The sequence below is a fragment of the Podarcis cretensis genome (genome assembly GCF_951804945.1).
Source record: "Podarcis cretensis genome assembly, chromosome: 15".
Lineage (NCBI taxonomy): Eukaryota > Metazoa > Chordata > Lepidosauria > Squamata > Lacertidae > Podarcis > Podarcis cretensis.
In genome coordinates, this window is record NC_137185.1 from 21,156,294 (window position 1) to 21,177,567 (window position 21,274).

The 21,274-nt window shown below is 45.9% G+C and overlaps 1 protein-coding gene across 3 annotated transcripts in view; it reads right to left on the reverse strand.

Moving 5' to 3' along the window:
• The window catches only part of B3GAT1 (beta-1,3-glucuronyltransferase 1), a 65,327-nt gene extending 46,772 nt beyond the window's left edge, over nt 1-18,555 (reverse strand). Inside the window, exon 1 of one of the 3 annotated variants that reach the window (XM_079954588.1) lies at nt 17,842-18,555. The gene's annotated coding sequence lies outside the window, so the exon portion shown is untranslated. The remainder of the gene's footprint in view (nt 1-17,841) is intronic. The other 2 variants (XM_079954589.1, XM_079954590.1) reach the window with 2 other exon arrangements.
• Between the last annotated feature and the right edge of the window lie 2,719 nt (nt 18,556-21,274).

Sequence of the window (21,274 nt, forward strand, 5' to 3'; positions counted from 1 at the left end):
CTTTAGAATGTTGTAACAAATCCGCGACCACCTAGGGCTTTGAGACTGTCAGGACGCGGCAGAGAAAGAGAGGATGAATCAACAGGGCTTGAAAACACCATCACACCAAATATGTATACCTGGCTAGGTGGGAAATTAGGAAAGCCCATTAGCTATGGGCATATGAAACTGCCTTAGGCTGAGTCAGTTGATCGTTCCCCTCTAACCCAATGCTGGTGGCAGATTTCCAGGGTGTTAAGAAGGAAAACAGGAAGCTGCCTGAGTCTTATACTGAGTCAGATGGTTGGTCCATCTAGCTCAATATTTTCAGCAAAGAATGGCAGCAGGTTGCAGCCCTCTGGGATATCAGGCAGGGGTTTTCCCCAGTTGTTATGTACCGAGTTGAATAGGATCCAAAAGGCAGCAGTCTGATTGGCCCTAGAACAATAGGATTCAGAATGCAGCAGTCTGATTGGTCCACAGGAGCCACCCAATCCAGCTCCAGGTGGAAGGGACTCCGCAACCTGATTGGCCTACAGGAGAATCCTGGAATTAGCCAATCACGTGGGGCCCATTGTGTAAATGTATATAAGGCAGACATTCTGCGGGAACTTCCATTCCTCCTCACCACTATGAGCTGAATAAAGAGCATGAATTCCACTCTCGACTCCGAGTAGATTTCACCAGTTCTACCTGGAGATGTCAGGGATTGAACCTGGAACATTCTGCATGCAAAACAGAAGGTCTAGTCTCTCACCCAGATGCCAGCCAAACTAGGCTCTGTGGACCAAAGGGGCTTTCGAATGCACATTATTGTCCTGAGTATTGTCAGCTGACCCCATCGCAGCCTCTTGCGAAACAAGGCCCCTGGGCTGATGGCCAGGGAAGAAACTCTCCAACTAGTCAACTAAGTTGAGAAAACTTTGGCTTAAAGAGGATGTTTTGCCCTAAAACAGTGTTGAGGACTCTTCCCAGCACAGGAAGCTGCCTTGGATGGAGTCAGATTGTTGGTCCATCTAGCTCAGCATTATCAACAGCATCTTTCCAGGATGTCAGGCAAAGACATCCCATAATTCCTGACCATAAATCCCAGCTCTTCTGGTTGGGAACTAATGGGAGTTGGAGTTCAACATCCCCAAGAGGCTGACAGATTCCTCATACCTGCTTCAGAAAAATGACTGCTTTGGAAAAAAAAAATGCTTTCAATGTAACGAGTAAAAAATAAAGAACTAGGAGCAAAATGAAACAAAACAAAACTGCAATAAATAAAAGAAAATGGCCATACACACAGAGAAATGTATATACAGGTATATGCAAAAAAGGTTATATAGCATAATCTAGCTCCATGAAACTAAAGGTCATGTAGGAGGAACACAAAAGGAGGTACAATAGCTCAGGATTGAGGTAAATTGTCAGATCAAAAAGGCAAGTGGCAACTAAGGGGATGTCTAGTACATCCAGGTTGTGCAGGATAAGTCAAGATGGGCCACCATGTAATTCCATATTTGTCAGATTTTATCAATGCTCTGCTTAGCTTGCTTCGTTGGGTCAGTTTTTCTCATAACACCAAATTCTTAACTGTGCCCCACCGTTCCTCCACAGAGAATGCAGAATTATATTCCTAATGGTGAGCTATTTCCCTCTTAGCTGCTGCACAAGTCTTGATGGGTTAAATGGTTCATGTTCTCTATGTTTTTAAATATGTTGTAAGCCACCCAGAGTGGCTAGGGAAAGCCAGCCAGATAGGAGGGGTATAAATATTATTATTATTATTATTGAGCAAAGCTAAAATGGAGTCAAGAGGAAGGATTGATGCCTGCTCTTTTTGAACGGGAACTATGGTGCACAGCTGCAGATAATAATGTTCAGGCAACTATTTTGTTCTGTTCAGATCTATGATTGAATGGGTTAGATGGGAATAGGGAACTTTTGACAATCCAGATATTGCTAGACTACAGCTGCCATCGGACCTGACCTTTAACTGTGATTGATGGACATGTGGGATTTGGGAGTCCAGCAGCATCTAGAAAGGTGTTTCCCAACCCTGGTTCTCCTGCTGTTTTTGGACTACAACTCCCATCATCCCTAGCGAGCAAGACCAGCAGATGATGGGAATTGTAGCCCCAAAACAGCTGGAGACCAAAGTTTGGGAAACACGGAAGAACAACCAGTTATCCTTGCCTAAGATCTTTTCAACTTGCAAGACCAGGGATTCAATCTGGGACCTTTTACATACAAAGCATGTTCCCTGTCATCGAAGAATTGGCCTTTTCATAACTTCCAGTCACCAGAGGAGAGATGGATGAGGCAGTCTAAGCACATCCCACCTTATTTCCGCTTGTCCTCAGAGTGAAGACTGCATGAAATTGAGATTTAGATTTCTTTGATGAGGCGGTCTGAATGAAGGTTGCCATCAGTTTTTCCTTTCTTTTTCTGTAATCCTTGCTTAAGGTGGCTGGCAGCTGCCACACATACTCCCTAATAACCTAAGTATGCAATAAGAACCTGCTGGATCAGGCCAATGGTCCATCTAGTCTAGCATCCAGTTCTAACAGTGGCTGCCCAGATGACTGTGGGAAACCCTCAAGCAGGATTCGAACACAAGAGCCCTCTCTCCTCCTGCCGTCTCCAGCAACTGGTATTCAGAAGCATTGCTGACTCCAGCTACGGAGGCAGGACACAGCCATTGTAACAAGAGCTCTACCCCTCCACCCCATCCCAGGATATTTGTTGTATTAAGCGTTTCAGGATTTCAGGGGAAGCTATAGGACCTGCATTCATTGGAAATGAAGCTTTATGATCACCCTGAAGCCTTTGCACATGCAAAAAAACCATTGAAAGCAGGATCGTGTCTAACTGCTCCACTAGCATCCTGAGCACAAATCACCATAAATGCACAATGAAAAGGACACCCTTATTGGACACCCTTATTGACATCTGGGAGATCTAATCAGGGCTGCCAGTAACCATCTTTTGCTACCAACTGGCAGGATTGGTTCCTCCGCTCCCCAAACCAGTCCTGGGAAAGGAAAAACCACAATTGGCTCAAACACAGCAAGGCTCCTTGCAGTGCTGCAAAAGTTATGGCAGTCTTCATGCTGAAGTTGCTTTTGATGAGAAATACATTCCCTGCCCTGCTCTGGTCAATTGACAGCACTTTCCTTGCTTAGTTTTTGATCTTAGTGGCTGATTTTATGGCTGCATTACTGCGAGAGACAAGAATTAATCACCTCAGCAAACCTCTCCCTTATCATTTGGTTAATGTGCTTGAATAACAGCCACAGAGGCTGGTTCTTCACATGCACCACAAACTCTGGCCTCTCTCTTGGCCTCCATTTCAAAGTTCCCCCCTTTCTCTTATGTACAAGACAAGGGAGAGGTTGCAGAGGATCACAGCACAATGCACACATTTGACACATATTTAAGAAGAAGAAGACGAAGAAGAGTTTGGATTTGATATCCCGCCTTTCACTCCCCTTCAGGAGTCTCAAAGCGGCTAACATTCTCCTTTCCCTTCCTCCCCCACAACAAACACTCTGTGAGGTGAGTGGGGCTGAGAGACTTCAAATAATTGTGACTGGCCCAAGGTCACTCAGCAGCTGCATGTGGAGGAGCGGAGTCGCGAACCTGGTTCCCCAGATTACGAGACTACTGCTCTTAACCACTACACCACACTGGCTCTAAACACATAGCTTCCCTCAGATAATTCTGGGGACCATAGTTCACCCCTTACAGAGCTACAATTCTCAGCACCTTTAACAAACTACAGTTCCCAGTATTGAATCATGTGTTCTCTCTCTCAGACGAACCTACCTCACAGGGTTGTTGTGAGGATTAAATGTGGAAGGGGGGGGGGAAGTATGCCAGGAGTGGCCAGCATGGCGATTTCAACAGCTGCAGTAATACTGCTTATCAGGATGGGGTGGGGGAGGCACAAGGACATGGAGAGGTCAGGGCTGCTTGGGCATGCTGGCAGGGCTGCCAAATTGGCACTGCCGGTGCACCTGCACAGGTGTCTTCTCGTCTTGATCTGCTTCATCACAAAGGTATGAGGGACAAATAGGGAGCAGAATCCTGGCTTTGCAGAATCTGTCACCCTTTCATGTTGCACATCCCCCTTCTCTCTTTAGGAACAACACTCAGGGAAAGGCTCTCTCCTTGCCAGAGTTATGGGCCACAGTGACATGAGCAAGTAGACCAGCCACATATCTCTGCTTTCTCCCTTATTTTGGGTCACATTCACCATACATTGAAAGTGCCATGATGCCAGTTGAAACAGCCATGGCTTCCCCAAAGAATTATGGGGGCTGTAGTTTGTTAAGGGTCCTGAGAGTTGTCAGAAGAGCCCTGTTCCCCTCCCTGAGCTATAGTTCCCCTGGTGGATTAGCAATCAATCTCTCTTCACCATAAGAGAGGTGGGGAACAGACACTGCCTAATATTGCTCAGCTCCCTTAACAAACTACAGCTCCCAGAATTCTTTGGGGGTAAGCCATTACAATTGGTATCATGGTGCTTTAAACGTATGGTGTGAACAGGGGCCTAGGTGCCTGGAAACTCTGAGCTTCAAATGCCAAGCTGCATGTTAACTATTTTTCTTGCTTTAGTGGCGTTTCACTGATAAATAATAAAATACTGGATTTGCAGACTGACTTTCCCTGATCATATCAGAACTGCACCATTGCCTCTCTTCCTCATCAGTATAAGTTCCCTTTAGTTTCCTTGCCATATTTTGAGAGAAAGTGGGGGAAATCCCCAGAGGTCACTCTGGAAACTTGCATCCCCAAAGGCCTCTGCACCCCTGTTTCCGAAGCTGCTGGATCCTTCTGTAGAGCGTGAGTTGAGTCACCTCCTGTATTTTTAGCCTTGGCTCCAACAGGGTCACCTGTCTTTTGAATAACTTAAGCTTTGTGATGGCTTCTTTTCAGCTTTGGGATTTGCCAGCGAAAAGCAGATAGGGGTGGGGAGAGGGCAAGGAGAAGTCCTAAGATTTTAGCCAAAGCACTGGAGTGCCAGGCTGGTATTTATAGCCCAGCCCTGGGCGAGGTAACCCAGGCGCAGTGCAGCTGTCACTTCTGGTTTTTCAGCAAGAGGCCAGAGAGTGTGCTGGAGTTTGCTCAGCACATCTACCTCTGCACCATCCTCTGTCCATTGGCAAAGGGGCACACTGGGGAGCTCAAGAGATGCCTGGCAAGCACACACCCCTTCACAATGCAGTTGCACAGATGCAACCAAGGAGCGTGACAGAAGTGTGTTGTTGCAAATGGGATCATCTTAATAGATGGTCCTGGTTGCGGGCAGGCTCTCAACCTGGTTGCCCAAAAACCTTAAACAAAATATCTGTGTCTGTGTGAATTTATTTATCCTAATGGGGGGTCGGCTTGAGGATCTTGCCACACAACCCTCCTCCCCTTGACAAAGAGTCCTGTGACATCCTAAAGACCAACACATTTATTGGGGCACAAGCAAAGGATGCCAAAGGAGAAAGGACTTCTTCACACAGTGCATGGATAAACTATGGAACTCATTCCTGCAGGAGAGAGTGGTGGTCACCAACCTGGATGGCTTTCAAAGAGGGCTAGACAAATTCATGGAGGTGCAGGCTCCACAATGGTTATACTGTGTCTCCACAGTCAGGGACAGCAATGCTTCTGAATACTAGTTGCTGGAAACCACAGGAGGGGAGAATGTTCTTGTGCTTGAGGTTTTCCCTTGCAGAAGATTTGCCTTTCTCAGAGCTGCCACACACTTGGTCGACATCTTCATCAAGCTATCCACTGTGATCCCGAGGTCTTAATCCATGTCAGCCACTGCCAGTTCAGACTCCATGAGCATATATATATGGCATTAAAATGTTTTGGGTCCCCCCCTCCCCGACATGTATCACTTTACACTGAATTTTGTATGCCGTTTTACTGCCCATTCACACAGTTTGGAGATGCCTGTCTGGAGAGGGAGATATTGAAGCACAGTTTCACTCCCCCTCTTCCTTTCCCCCACATTCCAGGAAATGCAGGAGACTGTCAGCTTGACTGCTGTAGTTTGAAGACAGCGGATCGCCAGGCTCCCAGGAGAGAGCTGGACATTTGATGCGAGAAGCAGAGAGCTTTGTGGATACCTGTTTATCTGCCAGGGTGGCTGGCCTATAATGGAGAAAGTTCCCCAATTAAAAACGTGAGGCAGCAAATTCCATTTTAAGACCTTCCAAAGGGCAGACCTATTAAACATTTATGGAGACGGTTCATTATGAGCTCATTCTTGATGACCAGATTCTACTTCACATCATTTGGTTGTGGGAGGGTGGCAGGAGGTGGAATAGAAGCCCAAACATATCCCTGTTCAATATAACATTTAATCCTCCTGTTAAATTCCTAATAAATCGCAATGATAATATAAGCAGCAATGTTGTCAGCACTTGATCAAGCACAACAACATTTGCAGACGGACTGATACATGAGTGTTAGGTACAAAATGTTAATAGCCTGGGCATATTCTCAATTGAGGGGACATAGAATCATAGAATTGTAGAGTTGAAAGGGACCACGAGGGTCATCTAGTCCAACCCCCTGCCATGCAGGAATCTTTTGCCCAATGTGGGGCTCAAACCCATGACCCTGAAATTAAGAGTCTCATGCTCTAACGACTGAGCTAGCCCAGGTCCATATATTCGGCTATTGGCTAGAGGGTCATGCTAAACATCCTATGTCTGCCTATGATGGAAGTCAGATTGCTCTGGAAGTTCCAAAACACAGTGCCACCACCCCCTCTCCAAATCGTAGGATGCGTGTCAAAAATTGAGGGTAAGTTTAGACAAATTGGTAGAGTCACATGGGAAAGCTTAAAGTTTGCTGTACCACTTTGGGCTGCTGGTAAACAACAGCAATTTCCCTTGCTCACAGAAAACTAGCATATAAGGAAGAACCCAAGGCTGAACACTGTCTTTCCTTGCAGATTGGAATTCTGCATGCAGGGATTGTTTATTCACCACGGGGGAGCATTCAAACATGTTTTGAGCCCTGTTGGATCACTCCAAATGGTGGCAGACTTTGTGCTGTCAAATTTCAGCCGCACCCTGTGCAACGCTAAAATTTGGCAAAACACACCCCCATTTCTCTTGCTCGGTTCTGCAGCATTGTGTGGTGCTCACTGCAACACGACAGTGTGGTTACACTGGTCGCACTTACCCCAAAACCGCCTCTGCTCCACAGCCCCGTCTCATTCAGCATCCTGGACATTTGCAGTGGTCAACCAGATGCCTCAATGGGCAGCCTGCAAGAACTCATTGATCCCCAGCGATTTGCTTTTGGAGGCACGATGATGCCTGTGACACGTAAGGGTTCAGTTTGTTGCGAACCCTCTCTTGCAGTGTGATTTGCAACAGTCCAGGATGAAACTGTGATTCTACTGATTGTGTTAACGGGTCTTGAATTCCTAATGCATGCCGGTATATGGTTGCAGAAGATGCCCCATTAACACGCATGCAATTACAAGCTTGGCTCTTGTGTTTCCCTGTACATATTCATGGATCATTGAGTGGATAACTACAGGCAGACGCGGCGACTAAAATCCAGCCGTTTTACCTGACGAAGGATGGGGGAAGTAAAAGACTTAACTCAGTGAGGTTATGGGCCAAGCCTGCTAACGACAGCCTGTCGGAATTGCTAACTGTTCCACAGACATACTAAATGAATTATTAAATTAGTCTTGCCACTCATGAGACACTTTTATTAATGGCTTTTGGAAATAGCTGCCTGGATGGTTAAAAGTGCTGCGAGGACATGCAAGAAATTTCTCGAATGACAGAAAGGCCCCGAAAGGACGTGCCCCAACTGGCTGGCTGACCTCGTTGGATAAAGGTGACACTTGTCTGAACTAGGGATGAGGAACCTGTGAACCCTTGCTAGATGTTGGAGGACTCCAACTCCCATCAGCCCCAGCCAGCCTGGGCCAATGAACAGGGATGATGGGTGTTATAGGTTGACATCACCTGGAGGTTTCTCACACCTGCCTTTATCTATCTGGGAAGGGGGATAGAAGTGTATTGGGAACTGAACTCAAAGCAGGTCCTAAACCTAGGAACTGACAGGTACTTGGTGAGGATTTTCAGCAGTTCAACATGGCAGTCACAGTGATGATCCCTTCTAAGATTATACAACTTCCTAAGATTATGCTATAATATTATAATTATATAAAAATAATAATTGGGGATGCATTGCAATAATCAAAGCAGATCTCCATGTGTTGCGTTTCAGCTGGATATACTATTTTCTGTGCAAGTACAATATCTTCTTTTGGAGAGACTTGTGTTTTTCATGAAGTTCCACTGTATAGAACAGACCCTGCCCACCATTCTCTTGAAACAGAAGTGCCTTGAGTTTTCAGTGTTACCAAATGTTTAGCTTTGGAGTATACAGTGGCCCCAAAGCTCCCCTTTCATGCTGGTGGCTCTATGATGCTGGAGACAGAGCCCCTGCCAGGACCCTCATGCAGAAGTAATAGCGGGTCTTCAAAAGCAGCCCCCTACATGACCCCGGACCACCATGCCACTGATGGGTTGGGGACTATAGCTTAATCTGCTTTGCATATAGAAGTTGTCAAGTTCAACCCCTGATGTCTCCAGTCAAAATCTATCAAGTGAAACCAGACAGCCCAGCAAGGTGACCACTTGATAACTGGACATAATGAGCCAGGGGTGACCATACCCTCCAACATTTCTCCGATGAAAATAGGGATGTCCCATTCCATAATGACCATTTTACTAATTATATCCCACACATTTTACTGGGTTGCCCCAGCCACTGGGCAGCTTCCAACATATATAAAAGCATGATAAAACATTTTAAAACTTCCTTATTCAGGATTGCCTTCAGACACTTCGCGGATCGGATAACTCCATACCCTCCAGCATTTCTCCAATGAAAATAGGGACATCCTACCATACCCTCCAATGAATGTTCCTCCAATGAAAATAGGGATGTCCTAAGGAAAAGTAGGACATTCCGGGATCAAATGAGAAACTGGGATGGCTTCTCCAAATCAGGGGCGTCCCTAGAAAATAGGGACACTTGGAGGGCCTGCCTTTTCCAACAGTGTTCAGCTTAGGAAGGATTGCTGTCCATCTAAATAGCTCCTCCTGATATTTGCTAGACCCCACTTGAATTTAAACATCAAAACAGACCTGTATGCAATATCCTGTTTTGCAGAGGACCAACCTAATGCCTATGGGAAGCCCATAGTAGCACCCAAAGACAATAGTCCTTATATGACAATACTCCAAATGCCAAGACAGTTTGTATTTAACTTCTTACAAGACGGTCTACTTCCTGCTCAGTCTGACAAAAGTCCTTTTGAGTCCTGAAACTCACCTACAGTATAAGCCCAAAGCAGAGCTCCTGAAAAGACAACTGTGAATCTAGGTACAAAACTGGGAATTATGAGGTGTGCTTGCCCTCCCCAGTTAATGACATCTGCTTTAAATAGGCAACATCTGCAGGTATCTCCAATTTGTGTTGATGATACATCCCCTGTTTGGCAATGAAGGCCAGTGTCCTGATCTCTCCTTTTCAGTTGCTGCTTTTGGTCTCTTCAGGGGTCTTCCTCTTTGTGACCTCACATCCCTCAAGAGCCCATCCTTGTTCCAAACATCTACCGAGCCCTACACCAGCTTTCTGCAGGAGGTGAATCATCAGACTTCAGCAGCGCATATAATTTGCACTGCTGGAATCCATCGCTCGGGAAGATTTGGGATGGTCGCCAGTTTCTGACAAACATCTGTTACAACTCTCATTTAGAATCCTCTCCATTATGCTACAAAAATCGGGTTTGTGAAGAAAAAACAGACCCTTTGCAAACCAAATCCTAATCACTTGTGTTTGAGCGTGCATCTTTGACATGCTATTTGGTGCACAGATTTGGGATCATTCTGTCGTTCTTGTAAACCACCCCCACCTCTATTTTTGAGCAATGCAAGAAAAATTAGACTATTGGGTAAGAAAGCTGTGTGTTTTCTTGACAGCAAAACTGGTGTGTGTGTGTGGCTTGTTTCCAATGCAAGGGTAGAGGGGGGTTATTGTTTGGCACCATAGAAATTGGACTGGACTGGTTACAAAGGCAGAAGAGGTGGAGAAGAGGCTGTTTCATTGGATGCATTAGGAAAACGTTAGGAACAAAGCTAATTCACAGAAATTCACTGAAAGTCTTAGGAGTCTCAAAGCTGAACGACACAGCTAGCAACACCACACTGAGCAGCTCGCTCTGGCTGTCTAGACGCAAGCAACTGTTCTCTGTGAATATATGAACTGTTTCCTCCAAGCTGCATTCAAGCATGCAGTTTCCACTGGGAATCTGAAGCAGGGCAGCCCAACAAGAGATGCATTGGAAGCTTCTGCTGATCATGTAGCTTGGTTCATATTAAGCAAAAACTGTCATGCATAGAATTCCAACAAAAATGGAAAAGGAACTGCACCTTGTGTGTTCGTCTGTGGTCAGGAATGGAAATCAGTGAAGTGAATTTAATTTGCATTTGTTCATGATTTTTTTTAAAAAAGTCTGTAAACAATGCACAATTATTATTTTAACGTTGTTTATTTATTTTCATTATTTCCCCCCCATAAACTTTATATACCGCTTGATTGTAAGAAAAAACCTCCAGATTTTGAAGTTTACTGGTACACTGAAATAAATGTAAGTTATGTAAATAGCTGTGTAAGTTACGTATCCTATGTTCAATAGTAGACAGCGAGATGAGCAACACAGCATTTGGTGGAAGCCAAACGGCAGCAGAATGGAAACAGAGATGATAGTGAAGAATGCATGTTGGAATGGAAATTGCAGCCTTCTTGCATCCTTAATTGTGCACAATGATAACACCATATAAAGAGGTTGGGCTAGACTGAGAGAAGGCACGTGGGTGAATAAAACTGATTTTCTGGGTTTTCACACAATCCATATTGGTTATAGGGAATGGGGGACTTTCTGGCATATTTGGGACACATTGCTCTTGTTTGGCTAAAACCGTTCCTTGCTCTATGCCAAGCTATGGTTCATTTCCCTGAAACTCAATTCCAGGCAGAGACTAAGCAGTTCCAGTCCTCTGTGCGGAACAGCAACAAATCACCACAGACAGGAAGGAAGGCGGACAGGCTAGTGGACCAGAAATCTATGTTGCCATGAAGCATTTCAATTCCCCAAAAAGCCCATTATTGGCCTCTTCCTCTTCCCTTTTTACTTCTGTAAGAAAAGATGAAAGCAAAGGACATGTTTCAAAAACTAAAAGGACATTCCCTTGCAAAGGCTGGGATCCTTAAAACCAGCTTCTTTTGTTTAGATCTGCAAGATGTTGCTAGATCTGAACACAGATAATTTATGGAGTTCACTCACCATCCCCAAATGCCGTGATGGTCACAAGCTTAGAAGGTGCTCAAAAAGGTTACACAGACATGTCAGTGTAAGCTAATGCTATAAATAGTGTTTACTCATGATAGCTAAATGGAAGCCCCAATTTCAGAGGCAGTATAGCATGGTTTACCAGGTACTGGGGCAACGTGTGTGTGTGTGTGTGTGTGTGTGTGTGTTGGACTGGACAACTTCTGATGTCTGGCATTGGATCATATTTTGGAATGCTGCTGTATGTGAAATACTCCCTGCTGTTAAGACACTTGGGGGCAGATCCACTCCATACATTTAAAACACAGGACTCCCCTTAAAGAATTCTGGGAACTGCATCGTGTTGAGGGAGGTGAGAAGTCCAGCTCTCTGAGGGGTAAGTGGCAGTTCCCGGGATTCTTAAATGTAGGCTGTGCATGTTACCTTGCATAACACTTGTGTTTTTTTTATTTTTTAATCCCTCTGTCTTGTGCTGGTTCTCTCTTTCAGGGAGGGCTTAAAAAAATTAAATGAAAACAGGAGAGCATTCAAAATGACATACCTCAATAACAAACTGAAATGGTACATGAGGGGGATAGCTCATTCGGAAGAGCATGAGACTCTTAATCTGAGGGCTGTGTGTCCGAGTGTCACCTTGGGTAAAAGGCTCTTTCTGCACTGCAGGGGGTTGGACTAGAGGACCCTGGTGATCCCTTCCAACTCTACAGTTCTGTGATTTTATAATTCTAACCATCACAATTTGGTCACCTGATCTTGCTGGATGGGTAGACTGAATCATGCCCTCCACTCTATTCAGCAGCTATCTTTAGCACCATTACATGGCAGTTCAATGACTGGCATTTGTCGTGGTGGTAGTGCATTGAAAAACACGATTCCTTTCCTTTGTATCATAAAAAAAAAGCTATTTTGCTCTTCAGTAGCACTGCATTTCCAAAATACAATCGATGTGGGTTGAATGGTCGGTAGGCAAATCCCCCAATCCTAGCAGATCTAGAGGCATCTAATTGCAAGTGCCTCTATTCTTGAGAGTTTTCCTTGGTCATTATGACAATTGCAGTCCTCGCCCATTATTGCTGCCATAGCTAATCACTGCTGATACAATGCCATACATATAAAGGAATAACATACCTACAAATGTCTGGGAGAGAGGGCAAGAGGGCGAGGGGACACATTTTGCGGCCTGATAAAGCTTGCCAGGAAGGAGTGGGAGAGAAAAGAGAGGGTGAAGTGTAATAACAAATGAACTGGTAGGGTAAGCCACTTTTACAATATTGCACCCTTACATTCTGCATGAATGGAACCATAGCCATTACCACCCACTAGGTTTTTTTTTAATAAAAAACCCAAATCCATTTCTCTCCCCGAGTGCACTGAAGTCATAGAATGGATCCATACTTTTAGCTGTTTGTAGCTCTGATTACAAGTTCCTGGCCTTCAAGATGAGGGGGCATCCAAATCATGGAACCCAGCACGGCTGATCTTGTCATGGTGTTAAATCTTAGGTGGCAGATTTGGGGCACCATTAAAAGATGTGTGGTGAAATTCATGGAGGAGAGGGCTATCAATGGCTACTAGTCATGACACTCTACCTGCGCAGTTGGTGACAACAGTGACTCCCAATACCAGTTGCCTGAAACCATGGAAGGGAAGTGCGCTCTTGTGCCCATGTTCTGCTTACTGGTTTCCTACAGGCATCTGGTTGGCCATTATGGAAATGGGATGCTGGTCTAGATGGGCCATCGGCCTGATCCAGCAAGCTAGTCTTATGAAATGTCACAAGTGGCTCTGTCTTCAAGACAGGACTGGCCTACTCACCCATGAGGCAGGGTGAAATGACCGCCTCAGAAGGCAGGATCCACAGAGGCAGCAGATCCAATCTCCTAGGAATGCATTACCTGATGTGACAGCAACACTGTAGTGCACTCCTTAGTGGCTGGATCTGCTGCCTCCTCAACAGCCCTCCCCCCTCCCATGCTGCCTCTACAGTGACCTCTTGGCAAATAGGAGGCACTGCTGGTAGTGGCGGAGCGAGCCAATTGGGCACCTGGGGCAGGGCCAGCTGACTGTGGGGCAGGGCAAGCCAATTGGGCAAGCCAGGGCAGGATGCTCTGCAGGGCCTCTGAGGAGTCTGCCTGCCTCCTCCTTCTCAGCTGCCCTACAGCTGAGGGGGAGGCGGCGGGTGGACTGTTTGGGGCAGTGTGGAGCCTGTGGGTGCCCAAGCCACTGCGTCACTCCCAGGAGAGACACGTGGCTCGGTCGCGCTGCAGGCCTCACAGTGAGTGCCACCCAGCATTTTGTCACCCCTCAGTGGTGACACCCGGGGCGATCCACCCCCACTGCACCCCCCTCCTCTACCCCTGACTTCTGGTCACCTCCAAGCCACAGGGAGGAAATGGTGGGGGCTGCTCTCTGTGGTCTCCAGGGTGCCACACCTGCCTGGATTGATTCAGAATGGGCCCGTTCTCCCCCCCCCTACCCATGACAACCTTTGATTTCTGCTTCAACATTTCTCCAATGAATATAGGGACATCCTAAGGAAAAGCGGGACATTCTGGGATCAAATCAGAAACCGGGACAGCTTCTCTAAATCAGGGACGTGCCTGGAAAATAGGGACACTTTGAGGTTTGTAAGGTTGGTTTCAAATGTAGATCTTTATTCCTGCTTTGTTCCTGGGGTAGATCTTCACTTACCCCTTCTTCCCTGGGTGGGGGTAGAGGCACCATTTTGTAGTTTGTCTCAGGTGCCAAAACGTCTTGAGCCAACCATGCTTCTCTTAGGCTCTCAACCATTAAAATGCGTGTGTGTGTATGTATTTATGTATATGCGCGCTCGCGCGCTCGCACACACACACACACGCTAAGCAACCTCCCATTCTCTGGAATATTCTTGATCTGAACTTGGCATTTGTCTAATCTTTCCTTGAATTTCACATGATGAAATTTGATGACACACAATTATGTCTATAACCTCTTTCCTGGATATCACTAACAGACAAAACTTTCAGAGGGATGGGTGTTAGTCCATGTCAACAAGAATGACAGAATCCTTAAAGACTCCACATTTGTACTGGCATGAGCTTTCCTGTTTAGTGTTTATTTCATCAAGCAGTTATCTGATGATTTGAACTGTAGTCTATAAGAGCTTATGGCAGTAGCTCAGTGGAGCAGCATCTCTTTTTTTGCATGCAAAAGATTCCAGGTTCAATCCTCAGCATTTTCAGCCAGGGCTAGAATACACTTTTGTCTGAAATCACAGGGGCTCACTGCCAGTCAGAGTAAACAACACTGAGCTAGATAGATCAGTGCGCATGACACAACTTCCTATGTTCCTACAATAAATGTCTTAGTTTTTAAGGAACTACAAGACTCTTGTAATTTGATTTAAGTGAGGTTTGGGTGAAAAAGCCTCACATGCTAAACTGAGACCAAGGCCAGGCCAGAATTGGCCCATATAATGGCAGTTCCCCACCAGTACCTTGGAATCTGTACATGTCTCACTGGAGTAGGAACCTGAAACCTCACACTGCATATCAGTTTAGGTGAAATTTGGTGGCAATTGTGCTTCTTGGTTTTACTGACATACTGTTTCCACCCCTAACAGGCTATCAGAGTAGCTCTTCAAAGCTACAGGTAAGGTTCAGGGTCTGCTGGATCAAAAAAACATTAAGCTGACAATGGAGGAAGGTGGTGTGATGTGGAAAACACCCAGATTGACATTCTATAGACCAGGATAAATTCCAGGCCAAGAGGTCTAGTTGGTGGACCAAGAAATGGCATGCCATGACAGGGCAATGGCTTGCTACGTTACAGGATGTGATGTCAACACTGACCTGAAAACTATAGCAAACTCACGCAGGTCATCCTGGGCAAGTCACGTGACCAACAGAGGAGTGAAAGAAAGAGTTTATGCTTGAGTTCTCAGGTGGCTCAGCCAGGAAAGTTACTGGTAGCCAACAGGGACTGAGTAAGCATGCACAGAGTTCCTCAGATTGTGCAGGGAGCAATGTCCTCACTCCATTTATGAGTGAACAGACGACCTACTGACTAATTAAGAGTTATTCGTGATCCCAGGTCATGGGGCTATGCCGGAAGGGTTGCAAGCGTTTTATTAGGCATTCCTATTTTTAGGGGAAGCTATAATCCATCTGAGGGAGGAGGGATAAGAGAGCTCCACCAAGTCTGCAACCATTTCATACACACATCAAGTGCCCATCCCTCCTTCTCCCTCTTTCAAACAAATTTCCCTGCTCCCTGACACAGAGACAGACAGTCCTGTTGGGAAAAGGCATGTAAAATCTGCTGTCAGAATTGTTGCATCAGTGACACGCTGGAAAAATTTGGAGTAGCTTCTTCAAGACATATAGAAATTAGCCAAGGATACCCAAGTACAAAACACACGTGCACTGTGGCGATGATTAAAGCTGAGCACAAAATGTGAAAATATGCCTTCTCCTTCAAAATGAACAGAAGCAAAAAGTAGGAAAGGTCTGTGCTTCCCCTCCTCTACTTCCATGGGAAGGAAAGTTATGGAATCGCCATTTATCTTTCCTGGTATCTGTATCTCTTCCATCTGAGTCCTTCAGCATAGGCTTGCTCACCTTGGTCAAACCTGGTCTTCCCAAAAACACCCTCTTCATTGCTTTGACTGCATACAACTGAAGTTCTGCCTATCTGAACAACTCTGTGGAACTCAAAAGCTTGTACATTGCCATATGTCAGGGCAAGCTCATCCAATAAGAGGTACAAACATTTATTGAGTTTAGATCTCCTGTCCTTTGGAAGTGACACATCCACCACCACCTGCTGAATGGAGTCCAAAGTTGTATAAAGAACATCTCTCCCTTTCTCTCTCTCTGATTCATAGAAAGGAAACAGAAAGCTTTTTCATGCCAAGCTAGACTATTGGTCCATCTAACTAAGCACTGTCTACCATGAGCAGCAAAAGTTATTTAGGGTTTAGACACCCTTACCTAGAGATGGTGGGAGTCTGTGCTCTCCCACTGGGCTACAGCCCTTCCCCAAATTCCAGCACAAGTCAGTTTTCAAATTCACAGTTCATTCTCATTGCACATCATACTTACATAGCTTCAGCTTTTTGCTATTTACACAGCCGTGTCCTTCTAATACTTAGAAGATAACTAGGGTGAAAGCACACCAACACACACATTGTTCTACCACTGTGATATTTGTCAGCTATCAAAAACTCAACCAAACTGCTGAGTCAAGCAAGAAAGACTCCTTTGCACAAAGACCCCTCCACTGAACATGACAGTGGAGTGCAGTTAAGTCATGTTCTGGGGATAAGTGCCTGGGAGTCATGGCCCCCATTGTCCAGGTCTCTTGGTGTTAGAAGGCAGCATTTATTCGTGGGTCAGCCAGTTCAGTCTTCCTGTCCCCCAAATACACCTATACTGCGACCAGTTATCCCTGGGATTCAAAGACATCCAAGGTACTGGGATGCCCAGGAGTTTGGGTAACAAAGGTGCTAGTCACAGAGAGTTACAGCAATAGAACAGACTGGAAGTGTCAGCCACAGTTCAGACCAAATTCAGTCCAGAGTCCTACATGCTCCCTCTTTTTTCTTTAAGTTTTCAAAAGGCTCTTTCTCTTCTCTTTGAAACATAGATTTCAGCTGGAGATGGGTCCCAAAGGGAGGCCAAATACAAAAGAGGCATTGTTTGCAGAAGGAGACCACATCGCTCTCTACACCTGCCCCCACCTCAACACAAACCTGCCATCCTTCTTGCTGGTCCTTTGCTACCCACCCACCCACCCACCTCCCTTGCCCAAAGGAGGCAAGCTTTCCATTGAAGTCCATCCAGAAGTTGCCTGTGTGGCTGGTGAGAATGGGACATGCTATTCATTGCAAAGGAAGCAAACAAAAGAGTGGACCAACTCTGGATTCTCCTGCCCACTTGGCATAAAGATTTGCATGCATGCATTTGTGTGTGTGTGTGTGTGTGTGTGTGTGTGTGTGTAGCAGGGTGGGGGGCATCTGGCAGAGGACTGCAGTGCTTTGTCCACTGCACATCTATAATGGTTGATCACAAAAAGGCAAATCTCTTTTCCTTTAGGGAACGGCAGTATGCCACTGAAAGGAAAAACCTCGATGTCCAGCGTGAAGCAGAAAAGGGGATGGGAAATAGGGTCTGGATACCAGGGAGGCAAGGAATGGAGAGGTTTGCAGCCAAACAATAGGGGCTCACTGGACACTCATCCTTCACACCTACCACGGCAAATTCCCAAGTCCTTTTTGCAGATCTCAATTAACTCCTGCAACAAACCCTCTCTCTTCCACTGCTCTTGCTCTTCATCTCCCCCCAAAAAGCATGGGCAACCGAGTGCCCATTGCATCCTTGAAAGTCTTTTATCGTCTCTGCTCTCCCCTGCCTAACCCCAGAAACCGATTCCACAAACATAAAGGAACTCTGTCTAGCTCAGCAAAAGCAATCAGGAGGGAGAAAGAAAGAGAGGAGTACCTTATTCTGGGAGCCTGAATCGCCTTCTCTCTCCATCGCAGCAGCGCCTATTCATCCTTTAATCCTTGGAAACAGAAGCACAATTCAAAGCATCTCCCCGCATGCGGTTCTTCCACACGTTCTTCCTTTGGCTTTTTTTAATACAAAAAAAATCCAAGCAACAGCAAGAAAAAAGCACACCCCAAGAATCTTCCCCCCGTCTTCTTTCTTCAAGCTGTGACAGTAATCATATTAATAATCTTTTTCTCTCTCCAAAAAAATCAGAGCACACAACAGTTATTCTCCTGCTATCTTCTTCCAAAGACCACAGCGGCTTCACCCGGGCTCATCGCGATGTGAAAGGGCAGCATTTAATAGAAAGGAAGAATGAAAGAAAGAATGAATGAATGAAAGAGTGCAGGAGAGAGAGAGAGAAAGAAAGAGAAACGGGAAAGGGGGAAAGGGCAGTGGGAGGGAGTACAGAGAAAGAGGCTGAGGCTGACTTCACATCTGTGGCTGATGGGTCTGTGTCTATAGAAGCAGTGACAGCTCCCCCCGCCCCCCTCAGAGAGTAAGGGAGAGGAGGACCTCTGTGGCTGCTAATGGCCTGTACCAATTTATTCCACTTAAGCAGGGGGGGCAGTTCTCCCTGCAAGAGGGAAGGAAAGCCAAGCCAAGCCAGCCTCCCCAATGTCCCCCGAGATGAATTGGTTTCTGCTTTGCCCGTTTGCAATAGTGGCTCCTGCACAGACTTGAATACAGGCAGAGACAGTGGGTGATGGTCTCCTAGCCCAGTGTGGGGGGAGACAAAAAAGGGATACAGACAACATATGGGAAAGGGGCATGGTGGGAAATTCTCGTGTTTGCAAGGGGGCAAGCATAGCTGTGCAGATGGGCATGGTTCAGAATAGAAAGCACACTGTGGGAAGCATATCTCCTGACTGGAAGATCAGAAAACAAGACTTGCTCATTTGCCTGGTTCAAAGCTAGGTTCAGTCATTCATTGTTTGAAAGCACAGCATGAAATACTGTGACCCAGCTAGGTTTCCCCCACTTCAGAATATTACCACCTCCGTACAACCCCTTTGTGTGCCTGAGCACCCATCTCCCTAACATAACAGGGATGGATTGGCATCATCTTCAAAAGCTTCCCCGAATTTGCTTTCCATGTTCTAGGTTGGGGTTCTGAGAGAGACCACTGAGAGAGACCAGCATGTCCCACTCCAAGATCAGTCCCCCCCAGTTTGCAAAGGACTCTCTCCATCCTCCTCCAGTTTCTGCCTATCCCAAAAATCTCACCTCCTTCATGTGAGCCTGGAATCCAGAAGGTGGAGCTGAAGTGCAGCTTTATAAGGAGAGAGAATTATGGACCAGATACCTGGTGACTGGCTGCCCACATTCCAGGACCATGGACAGAGACTTGGAGAGCCCATAGAGCAGTCAGTCTGCTGAGGCTTGAAGAGACCTTTGGCAGTAGGTTGGACTACATCACTGAGGCATATAGTCAGTTTGAGTTTGAGCTTTGCAGCTAGAAACACTGGGTTAAAATCCCACCACAGAAAAATCCTACCTGAGGTACCTCCTCCTCCATTCCTCACTTCCCCATATGTAAGACTATTTATATCCAGGTCTGTTGCTGAAAGGGGCAGAGTCTTTCCTTACAGTACATGGCATGGGTGACCCAGATGTTTTCCTCCAAGTTATGCTGCTGCTGTGTGCTGATGGGATTCAAGCACTGCCCTGTTTGTGGAGGGTTTGACTCTAGATAAGGGCCATTGTGGTGTAGTAGTTAGAGTGTTGGACTAGGAAGATGGGAGACCCAGGTTTGAATCCCCACTCAGCCATGAGACTCAATGCCCCTCAGCCTAACTTACCTGAGTGTAGGACTCAAGCCAATTAAAATTACAAGAAAGGAGATTTCAACTAAATAGAAGGAAGAACTTTCTCACAGTAAGAGCTGTTTGACAGTGGAACAGTTTTCCACTCTGATATATTATGACTCTTGCTGATGCTGTTGTTATCAGTGCATACAAGTAATTTGCAGACTAACAGAAGTTTAAAAATAAAGACAAATCTCCACTCCAAGGAGTTTGCAGTCTAAATTTGGAGAGGAAGCTGACAAGGGAATATGGAGGAAGTGCATAACAGGGTCTGGATATGTGCAAATGCAGTTACATAGACACAGGCTTGATTTCAAAACTAGTTTTCTCACGGATTATGTAGCAAGCCTGTGTCTTGGGACATTGCCCCTTTGAACCAGAGCAAGGCTGACCTGACTGACATGCTCCTCCTTTGCTGGGGGAGAAATCTGTAGGTGTTAGAGGGGATCTTTCTGTGTGAAAGGAATTGTTTCAAATGGGAAAGGAAGAAGTGGTGCCATACAAATAGGCACCAGCACTCTGCCCACCAGCAGTTCTCAGCGACTGGTATTCAGAGGCACAAAACCAGACTAGGCTCTGGTTTAGATTCTTGGTTCCTGGTCCAAGCTGGAGAGTTCCTTACTCCAGGTCTTCTCATTGAAATGCCTTTATCTCAGGGATGGGGAATCAGAAGCCTTCTAGATGTTGCAGGACTTCAGCTCTCATCTAGCCCCTGTCAGCTACCAATAGTCAGAGATGATGGGAGTTGCAGTCAGAAGCAACTAGAGAGCCACAGTTTCCAGCCTTAGGGGAAGCTGTTAGAGAAACCTACCAAAGGCCACCTCTCCCCATATGAACCGACTCAGACCCTGCAATCATCATCTGAGGCCCTTCTTTGTGTGCATCCTCTGCAAGAAATTTGAAGGGTGGCAACACAAGAATGGGCCTTTTCTGCAGTGGCTCCCTGCTTGTAGAATGCTCTCCCCAGGAAGGCTCACCTGGCAACTTCATTACATATCTTTAGGGCCAGGCAAAAACATTCCTCTTCTCCTAGGCCTTTGGCTAATTAAACAAGCCTTTTTTAAAACAGGGGAGTATTGTGTTTTTGTTTTGTTTTGTTACTATGGTATGTATTTCTGTGTTTTTATATTGTAAACTACCCTGTGGTCCTCAGATTAAGGATGGTATAGAAACAACAACAACAACAACAACAACAACAACAACAACCAAGGCCACTCAGATACATCCCTGTGTGCAGTTTAGACAACTCAACACTAGAACATAGGTCAAGCATGCTGGATGAAGCCCAGGACCCATCTGGTCCAGCATCCTGTTCTCAGAGGCCAACCTGAGGACCTGAGCACAACATCAGCTGCCCCTTCTGCAATTTCCTAGCCGCTGGTATTCAAAAGCATTGCTGCCTCTGACCGTGGCAGAAGAGCATAGCCATCAAGGCTAATAGCCATTGACTTTTAATATTTTCTGTGGGTGGTACAGTTAGAAGAATTAAAGTCTATATTTATCTTGTACCCACTATTGATATTTATAGACCACCCTCCATTCCACTGGGTCTTAGGATGGCTAACACACAGGAT